The sequence below is a fragment of the Equus przewalskii genome, chromosome 26 (genome assembly GCF_037783145.1).
Source record: "Equus przewalskii isolate Varuska chromosome 26, EquPr2, whole genome shotgun sequence".
Taxonomy (NCBI): domain Eukaryota; kingdom Metazoa; phylum Chordata; class Mammalia; order Perissodactyla; family Equidae; genus Equus; species Equus przewalskii.
The window spans coordinates 885,948-896,791 of record NC_091856.1 but is presented as its reverse complement, the minus strand read 5'-3'; the positions used below and the strand labels follow the sequence as shown (position 1 = coordinate 896,791).

Genomic DNA, 10,844 nt, shown 5'->3' with positions numbered 1-10,844 from the left:
GAGGGCCGGACGCTGCCTCGGCGCGCCGGGCGCGGCAGCTTCCGCGCAAGTCTGGGGAGAGTCAGTCCTTCCGGAGCCTCAGAACAACCTGGGCCTGGGCCGTGGGCGGCCTGGTCATTCTTCCAGAGGCGACTGGGTCTCAGCAAAACAAGCTCCATCATCACGTTAAGTTGATGTTAATATATGTAGTTATTTGACTTGTGAATTCGCTGTCTATACCTGTATGAGATCTATAAACACTAGGAATTTATGCCTCATGTCGTTTAAGTAATATCATAATAGATAATTTAATCCACACGTATCTGACCCTTTAGCCAAACTTTGAGAATTACTATACTACTTGGTGATGGTAATTCTAGGCAGAGGAGCCGCATTCCTGCTTTAGAAAGATCGCTGTGATGGTTCTATGGAGGCAGGGAGACTGGAGGAGGGAGGCTCTGACAGTGCTCCTGTCAGGAGAGGATGGGGCACTGAACTAGGATAGGGTCTGTGGGGGACTGGAATTGGCCACCCCGAGATACCTCTCTTTGGCATGAGGATTATTTGGGGCTGGTTACTTTTTTTTTTTTTTTAAGATTGGCACCTGGGCTAACAACTGTTGCCAATCTTTTTTTTTCCCTGCTTTATCTCCCCACCCCCCACACAGTTGTATATCTTAGTTGCAGGTCCTTCTAGTTGTGGCATGTGGGACACCGCCGCAAGGTGGCCTGACGAGCGGTGCCATGTCTGCGCCCAAGATCTGAACCCTGGGCCGCCGCAGCGGAGCGCACGAACTTAATCACTTAGCCACGGCCGCTGCGCGGACTTCACCACTCGGCCACGGAGCCGACCCCTGGGCTGGTTACTTTTAAAAACTGCAGACCTGAGGGAAACTCTTGAGAAGCAGAAGTAACCCTTTGTTAAGAGACATTTACATTTGTAAAGGAAATCTCCATCTGTAAAGGCGTCTCCCTCTCTGAACCAGGAAGAAGGGGGGATGACCTTATCTCTAGAAACTCTCATCAATGTGGAAGGCAAGGACTCAAGTCTGCATAATGACCTGACTCTTGTTTACTGTACTTATCTGGTAATCTCCCATAACTGACTCCCCTCACCCCCAACATCCTCCTTCCTCTTTAGCTGAGGATGGTATTTAAGGTGAGAGCATCCCCCATTTTGGTGAGTTGCTCAGTTTGCCTGCGCCTCTCCCATGTGTACATATTATAAAGCTTAGTTTAATTTTCTCCTCTTATTCTGTCTTGTGAATTTAATTCGTTGTCCAGCGAGAAGGACCAAGAGTGGCTACAGGAAATGTCTCCTTCCCCTACAGGATAGTAGGGAAGGAGAGGAGGAAACGTTCAACTAGTGTGGGAAAACTTGCTGATTGAGTAGGATCCAAAGTCAGACCGCCCTGTGGGGAGAAGGAGCATCAGCCAGGGTAATTTTTTAAGGTTCTAGCTTAGATGACTGGGTGATATCAACTGACCTAAAGAATCCAGGAGGAGGAAAGTTTGGGTGGGGGAAGATAGATGATTGCTAAAGCGTGATGGTGAAGGAAACTGAAGGTGATGCCATCACCCAAGTAGGGTGTACAGAGGGAGAAATAGGCGACAGTGGAATCCTGGGGAACACAAACATTAAAGGGTACGTGGACAAAGAGATGTCCATGAAAGAAACTGAGGGGAAATAAGCTGAAAAATGCAAAGAGAATCTAGAGAGTCTGGTGCTATGGAATCTTAGGAATGGAGAGTTTAGGCAAAGTGGAATAATGAACAGCATTAAATGGTGCAGAGATAAGTCTGCTAAGTTTTAAATGTTCCTTGAGTTAGGCAATTAGATCTTTTTGTTGTTTTTCAGACTTTTTATGATAGAAAATATCAAACATTAAAAAAAAAGGACAGAACAATGAACCCTTATTTAATCTGGGTGAATAAGACCATTTTGTTGGAGACCCATTGTGCAAAATCTCTTACTCATGCCTCAGTTGTGCTGTTGCCGTAAATGACCTGGCCGAGGTGAAGGTACCTGCTTTCCTTTACCTTCTATGCTAATGATTTGCTATTGATCAATTCATGGCCAATCTTGTTTCAGCTCTCTCCTCCCAACGAGTTATTGGATGCATGTTTCTGACATTATATCATTTAATCAATAAATATTTTAGTATGTTATCTCTAAAAGATATTCTTTTTTAAAACAAAATCACAGTACCATTAAACAGAATTCTTTAATATCATCAAGTATCCAGTTGTTCACATTTTCCCCATTGTCTTATAAATTTTTTTTTCAAATATTGGCACCTGAGCTAACACCTGTTGCCAATCTTTTTTTTCCTTCTTCTTCTCTCCAAAGCCCCCTAGTATATAGTTGTATATTCTCGTTGTGCCTCTGGTTGTGCTATGTGGGATGCCACCTCAGCATGGCTTGAGGAGCGGTGCTGGGTCCCTACCCAGGATCCGAACTGGCAAAACCCTGGGCCGCCAAAGCGGAGCCTGTGAACTTAGCCACTCGGTCATGGCCCCAGATGTTTAGTTTTTAAAAATAGTTTATTTGACTTAAATCTAAATAAGATCTATACTTCTCAGCTGATATATCTCTTAAATGTTCTTAACTCTTTAAGTCCATGCTCCATCTTTTTTCCTTTACTACTTTTTTTTTTAGAAGAAAACAGGTCATGTGTCCTGTAGGGTTTCCTCAAAGTCTGAATTTGCTGAGCTGCTTCTGGTGTAATTTAGCATATTCCTCCATCTCCTGTATTTCTTGTAAATTGGTTAGAGACTTACATTTAGATTTGATTATTTTGGCAAAAGTAATTCATAGGTGGTTTTAATACTTCTATCAGGAGGTATAGAGTGGTGGTCTTTTTGTGATGTTAGTAGCTGATGATGATCATTGTTTAGACCAGAGTGTTTCAAAACACCTGGCACTCTTGGCATTTTGCACCAGATAATTCTTTATTGTAGAGGCTGTCCTGTGCATTGTTGGATGTTTAGCAGCGTCCTTGGTCTCTACCCACTTGTTATCAGTAGCAACTCCCTCAAATGTGACAACCGAAAATGTCTGTAGACATTGCCAGTTGTCCCTGATTGAAAACCACTGGTCTAGACTCATTAATATAGGACTTAGAAAATAATATTCTCATTCTATCATTCCTTCTTTGTTTATTAGGTAGAATACTTGTACAAAGAGAAACTTTTCCACATTAACTATTTGTTACCCATAGATATATTTTATGTAGGAAAGGCAAGAAAAATGCTTGATTTTTTTCACTTTTATTTTACCAGCTTTCAAAGTAATGAGTTGGTTCCCTAGCATCCTCCAAAGATCACCAATGAGTTTGTTTTAGGATCATTATGAACTCAGATTTTAGCACATATATGTGATATGTTTCAATTGTTGCCAGTTATTATCAGTTTCAATGTTTAACTTGTCTTATTTTGGCCAATGGGAACTTATTCAAGTTGGCTCCTGAGTCCCTTTGACACAATTTTTAAGGTTTCTTGCTATTTGATATGATAAAATGTTCCAGGCTCATTTTATCCATTCCTAGGCTAGAGTGGGTATCAGCTATTTTTTCCAGTGATTCCTGGTTCCTTTTAGTTGGAAATGGCATTTAGATACCACAATCTGGGTATTAGGGGTATAAGGTTATTTGACTTTAGGAAGAGCAGTTAAATGAATATAGTCTATTCCTATTCTCAAAACAGTCCCCTCCATTATCTCTTTACTATGAAAAATTTCAAACATGCAGAAAAGATGAAGGAATGCACAATGAACACCTGTATACCCTCACCTAGATTCAATAATTGTTAACATTTTGTTGTGTTTTTTCTCTCTCTAATGTGGTATCATATGGTTTGATAGGATAGGATATAATATGATTTTTTATTGTACCATTTGAAAATAAGTTGCAGGCATCATGACACTTCTTTAGCATTATCTGCTAAGATAATTTTCTATGTAACCGTAATACTATTATTACATCCTGAATCACTTTCTTCATTTGGTTTCTTGGTTCTCCTCATGTCTCATTGGCTGCTGCTTCTAGGTCTCTTTGGCTGATTCTTCTTCGTCTTCCTTGACCGTTAATCAGTGGTGTACCCGGAGCTCCATTATCAGACCTCTTTTCTCTCTACACACATACACGTTGAGTCATTCCATTAACTCTAAGGCTTTAAAAGCTGTTTATATGCGAATAACTCCCATTTTCTTTCTCTTGCCCTAACCTCTTCTCAGAACTCTAGAGTCCTATATTCAGTTCCTTACTTATCATCTCCAGTTGGATATCTAATTGGCTTTTCAAAATTGATGAGTACAAAACTCTCTCTTGATTCCTGCCTCTCTTCCCCAGCTTTTCTCTAGGGCTTCCCCATCTCAATAAATCCAATCTATCAGATGCTCAGGCAAGACAATTCGAGTTATCCTTGACCCACTCTTTTTCTCTACCCCATATCTGGCCAATCAGCAACCTGTATGCTGTATGTTTGAAATCTATCCATAACTTGACCACTCTGACATTTCCACTGCCTTTAACCCCAATCTAAGCCACCACTATCTCTCGCCTGGATTGTTACAATAGCCTCCTTTCTGGTGTCCCTGCTCATGCCTTGGTTGTACACAGCAGCCAGAATACTCCTTTCAAAGTGTAAATCAGATCATTTTATCTCTCTGCCCAAAACCTGTCATCTGCCTCAGAATCAAATCCAAAATCTTTCCTGTAGTTTTCTTTGTCTTTCTAATATTTATACCTTTGATTTCTATTCCCTTGCTTAAGACATTGAATATAATGTTAAGTAGTGGCAGTAGATGCTCTTATCTTATTCCTGATCTTTAGAAGAATGCCTTTAATGTTTTACTGTTAAGTTTCATGTTTACTGTGGGGTTTTTTTTGGTAGCTACCTATACCAATTAGCTATTACCACAAAAGTGCCATGTAACTAACCATATCAAAACTCAGTGGAGGGCCAGCCCCATGGCCGAGCAGTTAAGTTTGCATGCTCCACTTCGGTGGCCCAGGGTTTCTCTGGTTCAGATCCTGGGCATGAACATGGCACCAATTGTCAGGCCATGCTGAGGTGGCATCCCCCATGCCACAACTAGAAGGATCCACAACTAAAATATACAAGTATGTACTGGGGGGATTTGGGGAGAAAAAGCAGAAAAAAACCCCCCAAAAACCCTCAGTGGCATAAAACAATTATTTAGTCTCATAAATCTGTGGGTTGACTGGAGTCAGCATTCTGAACTGGGATTGGCTGGATGCTCTTGCTGTGCTCCATCTGTCTCTTACTCCTTCTGGGACCAGCAGGATAGTCTGGGCATGTTCTTCTCATGGTGATGGAAGAAGGGCAAGAAGACAAGCAGTTTTTCAACTACTTTTCATGTCTTCAGGTTCCATCGTCTGTCAACTTCCAATGGTCAGAGGAAGTCATATGGCCAAGCCCAAACTATACTCAGTCTACAGAGGTGGGAGGAGGAAGGGAGGAAAAATTTCTAAACAATGGTACATTACATTAGTTAATTTTCTAATGTTAAACCAGCTTTGCATTTATAGAATAAACCTGTCTTGATCTTGATGTGTTCTTTATTTTTTACCTTATTAGATTTGGCTTGCTTTTTTTTCATATTTTACAGTTTTATTTTTTATTAGCTTTATATTGAGATGTACTTTATATACCATATAGTTCACCCACTTGAAGTGTACAGTTCAGGGGCGAGCCTGGTGGCGCAGCAGTTAAGTTTGAAGGTTCCACTTCAGTGGCCTAAGGTTCGCTGGTTTGGATCCCAGGTGTGGACCTACACACCACTTGGCAAGCCATGCTGTGGCAGGCATCCCACATATAAAGTAGAGAAAGATGGGCATAGATGTTAGCTCAGGGCCAGTCTTCCTCAGCAAAAAGAGGAGAATTGGCAGCAGATGTTACCTTGGGGCTAATCTTCCTCAAAAATACATAAGTAAATAAATAAATAAATAAATAAATAAATAAATAAAGTGTACAAATCAGTGGTTTTTATTATATTCACAGAGTTGTACAACTATCATCACAATCAGTTCTAGAATATTTTAATCATCCCAAGGAGAAACCTCATATCCATTAGCAGTCACTCCCTGTTATTTCCCCCAAACTTCCTTACCCCCAGCCCTAGGCAACCATGAATTCACTTTCTGATTGTATAGATTTGCTATTCTGGACATTTCATATATGGAATCATACAATACATGGTCTATTGTATCTTGGTTTTTTTTACTTAGCATAATGTTTTCAAGGTTCATCTATATTATAGCATGTATCAGTACTTCGTTCTTTTTTTATTGCTGAGTAATATTCCATTGTGTGAATATATCATGTTTATTTATCTGTTCATCAGTTGATGGTCATTGGAGTTATTTCCGCTTTTTTGCTATTATGAAGAATGCTGCTACGAACAATCCTGTCTACATTTTTGTGTGACATATGTTTCATTGTCTCATGTCGCTTTTTTGTTTTATTTTGTTTTGTTCCTCTATTCCTCCTTTACTACCTTCTTTGGTTTAAATAAATATTTGTTAGCATACTATTTTAGTTTTCCTGTTTTTTTTTTAAACATATATTTTAATTACTTTCTTTTTCTTTTTTTTTTTTTTAAAGATTTTATTTTTCCTTTTTCTCCCCAAAGCTCCCCCAGTACATAGTTGTATATATTTTTTTTACTTGTGGCCTGTGGGACGCCACTTCAGCATGGCTGGATGAGTGGTGCCATGTCCATGCCCAGGATTCGAACTGGCAAAACCCTGGTCAGCCTAAGTGGAGCGCACGAACTTAACCACTGGGCCATGGGGCAGGCCCCCTTAATTACTTTCTTAATGGTTGCTCTAGGGATTACAGTCTAGTCAAATTGTTGAAAGACAAGCACACAAAAATGAAAACTATGTTCACAAAAAGATGTGTACACAAATGTTCACAGCAGTATTATTTATAATGGCCTCAAATTTGAAGAAATCCTCATGTTCATAAACTGGTGAATGGATAAAGAAATTGTAGTATATCCCTACTATAGAATATTACTGAGCAATTAAAAGGAATGAAATACTCATACACACAACGTGGATGAATTTCAAAACTTGCTAAGTGAAAGAAGTCATACGCAAAAGGCTATATACTGTAAAATTCCATTTACATGAAATTCCAGAAAAAGGCAAAATTCTAATGTCAGAAAGCAGATTGTTGGATGCCTGGGATGGGGAAGGGAATTCAGAAAAGAAAAAAAAAAAGATAAAATCTTGAAAGCAGCAAAAGAATCATGACTTGTAAGGTACATGGGAACAACAACTAATGGCTGACTTCTCAGGCCAGAAGGCAGTGGAATCTCATATTCCAAGTGCTAAAAGAAAAAAACTGAATCAAGAATTCTATATCCAGCAAAACTACCCTTTAAAAATAACCTACCCAGCCCTAGGTTTATAAACAAACATTTATTTGTTATAAATAAATATAAATAAATATTTAATATAAATTAATATAAATATAAAAAAATATTTATTTAAACCAAAAGAAGGTAGTAAAGAAGGAACAGAGGAACAAAACAAAACAAAGGCAAAATAAAGACATTCCCAGATACACAGAGACTGAGATAATTTGTCACTAGCAGACTTGCCTGACTTACAAAAAAATACTAAAGGTTGAAAGGAAGTGATGCCAGAGCATAACAGGAATCCACGGGAAGACATAGGTCAAACTTTCTGGTGTCTTTGCATGTCTTGTAACTTTTTGTTGAATACTAGACATTTTAGATAATAAATTGTAGCAACTCTGGAGTCTGATACACATACCCTGTCTCTCTCACACACACACACATACATGCTGGATTGTTATTTTGTTTGTTTAGTAACTTGCCTGGGCTAAAACGGTTATCTATCGACCTGCTGATGCCTCTGCTCAGGTTTTTCCCCCTTGTTTTTACTTTTAAGTCTGGCTTCTTTGGGATAGTGCCTGTGTCTGTATATCTTAGTGTTCAGATGTTGTGCTCAATCGCCTTGCACTAGTAAGGCTACACTCTCTGCTGATGGGTCTGGTAATGGGTCTGGGAAGCACATTCAAGCTCAGGCCCTTTTCAAAGTTGACCTGGCCTTTACTTTCCACCAGGCTCTCTCGTGTCTTCTTTGTACATGTGCACAGGCTCTGTTGGCCAGGGATGTGTAGGTGGTTTGAGCCCACTCTAGTCCCTGCTGTGCATTTACAAAGCCTCTGGTCAACCATGGATGTGTGGAGAGCTTTACAAACCCCCTAAAGCTGTTTCATTTCCTGGAACTCCCTGTTAAATGCATGTATAGTCTGCTGGTCCATTGCTTCCCCCGTACAGGCCCACAGCACCAGGCTATAGGAGCCATGCTTCCTCTTTGTTCATTTGTTCTGTGTTCTTGTTAATGTGTTCTTCTGTGTCTGGCTTATTTCACTTAGCATAATGTCCTCCAGGTTCATCCATGTTGTCCCCTACTTCTTGAAAGCTCATCTTTGCATTTGAAAATGTTTTATGATTTTTTTTTTTTTAAAGATTTTTTTATTTTTTCCTTTTTCTCCCCAATGCCCCCCGGTACATAGTTGTGTATTCTTCGTTGTGGGTTCCTCTAGTTGTGGCATGTGGGACGCTGCCTCAGCATGGTTTGATGAGCAGTGCCATGTCCGCGCTCAGGATTCGAACCAACAAAACACTGGGCCGCCTGCAGCAGAGCGTGTGAACTTAACCACTCAGCCACGGGGCCAGCCCCGTTTTATGATATTTTATAAAATATTTTGTAAATATTTCATGAAACATTTTATCAGCATTTTCAGTTTTCAGTGAGAGAGTTAATCAAGCTAACTAGCTCACTATAATGCTGAAAATAGTTCCCATTATGTTTTTTTAAGTCCTTTTCTTTGCCTTTGGTTTCACTACAATGTTTTAGACATAAGTTCTAGAAAATGTACAGCCCTTCTCTCTTTGTAGAATGCCTCTCCTCAATTCTCTCTATTCTCATTTAAGACTCCAGTTAGAATATGTTAGAATTTTTAATTCTTCCATCCATCTCTAACACCTTTTTAATATTTTGTCTCCTTTATCTCCCTGCTGTATTCTGAGTTATTTCTTTATTTTCCAGTTGAGCAATTTTCTCTTCAGCTGGATCTGATCTTCTGTTTTACCTTTGAATTTAGTTTATTTGAACATTTTTATCCTAGAAATATCTTTTTTTCCTCAAAATTTGGCTGTTTATTCCTGATAATTTCTTGGAGCTTGTGTATGTAACCTGTATTTCTTAAAATATTTTATACAAAACGTTTCTATATTCTGTATCTGACCATTGTAGCTGTAGTTCTTGGGAGCTCTAAATCTATTGTTTGATGTTTCTACTGACTCATACATGGTGGCTTGATTTTTTTGTACATTTGGTAATCTTTGATTGTGGACTGATTCCTTGATCTTAATCTGTGGGAGCCTTATACATCTAAACTGGTGAAGTCTCCCCCCAGGGAGGGTTTGTTTCTCATTCTGTTGTAGACGAGGTTTACCACTAACAATGACTACCCATTCTCTCTCAGCTTAGCATGAGACTATCAGCTTCAGCTACCCTACCTTACCACTGGCCTAAGCATCAGTCCACTCCCTGACTTATAGCTCCTTAGGGGAAGCCATTGTCAAGTCTCAGGACTGAAGGAGATGACAATGGCCATGTTTTTCTCCTTCCTTAGAAGGGAAGGGAGTCAGGTTTCCTCTCTCATGATGTGACTGCTATCACCCATTAGAGATACATTTTCTTCAGTGCGCCTTTATTGGTATCACACCACAAACCAGGGATGCCCTCAGAACAGCCCCTCTTCTCCATGCCACCTGCCCCAATTCACATTTTATTGTTTTTGTTTTGTTTATTGTTGTTTTTGAGGGGAAGATGTGCTTTTTTTTTTTTTTTTAGGAAGATTAGCCCTGAGCTAACTACTGCCAATCCTCCTCTTTTTGCTGAAGAAGACTGGCCCTGAGCTAACATCCATGCCCATCTTCCTCTACTTTACCTGTGGGATGCCTACCACAGCATGGCTTTTGCCAAGCGGTGCCATGTCCACACCCAGGATCTGAACTGGCAAACCCTGGGCCATTGAGAAATGGAACGTGCACACTTAACTGCTGCACCACCAGGCTGGCCCCAAGGAAGGTGTGCTCTTGAAGACCCTTTTCTCTGTGTGAACCAGCAACACGTATACCATATATTGTTGATTTGCTTTAGATAGTCCTCTGAAGAACAACTGTTCTGCCATAGTCCTGGAAGTGGAAGTCCTCACTGTGTCATTTAATTGGTAATTCTGGCTAATAAGAAATCTATTGATGGGGCCGGCCCTGTGGCCAACTGGTTGGGTTTGTGTGCTCTGCTTTGGCAGCCCTGGGTTTCCCCACTTTGGATTCTGTGCATAGACATGGTACCGCTCATCAGGCAGTGCTGGGGTGGTGTCCTACATAGTACAACCAGAAGGACCTACAACTAGAATATACAACTATGTACTGGGAGGCTTTGGGGAGAAGCAGAAGGGAAAAAAAAGAAGATTGGCAACAGATGTTAGCTCAGGTGGCAATCTTTAAAAAAAAAAGTGAGCTATTGACATTTCAATTTATTTTTCATGTAATAAGCCATCTTAGTACTCTTACTAGTTATTGTTTTTCAGCTGCTTCTCAGGGTTTTGTAAGTTAAGCAGATGGTAATTTTTTTTCTTCATTTCCAACATTTAAGGTTCTTATTATTTTTGTTTTATGCACTGTGTAGACCATCTAGAATACTGTTGAATAATAAAGGTGGTAGTGATCAGTCCTGTTTAGGTTTTGACTTTTATAAGATTGCCTGAAGTGAAGGACTATCAACCTTACAT

General features: G+C 39.8%; 1 long non-coding RNA gene across 1 annotated transcript; it reads left to right on the top strand.

Annotated features, from left to right (window-relative positions):
• Positions 1-1,862: 1,862 nt before the first annotated feature.
• On the top strand, positions 1,863-10,036 carry LOC139079633 (uncharacterized). Its single transcript, XR_011533406.1, has 3 exons — positions 1,863-2,000; positions 4,025-4,127; positions 9,906-10,036. It is a non-coding gene; the product is annotated as an uncharacterized lncRNA (long non-coding RNA).
• Positions 10,037-10,844: the final 808 nt, after the last annotated feature.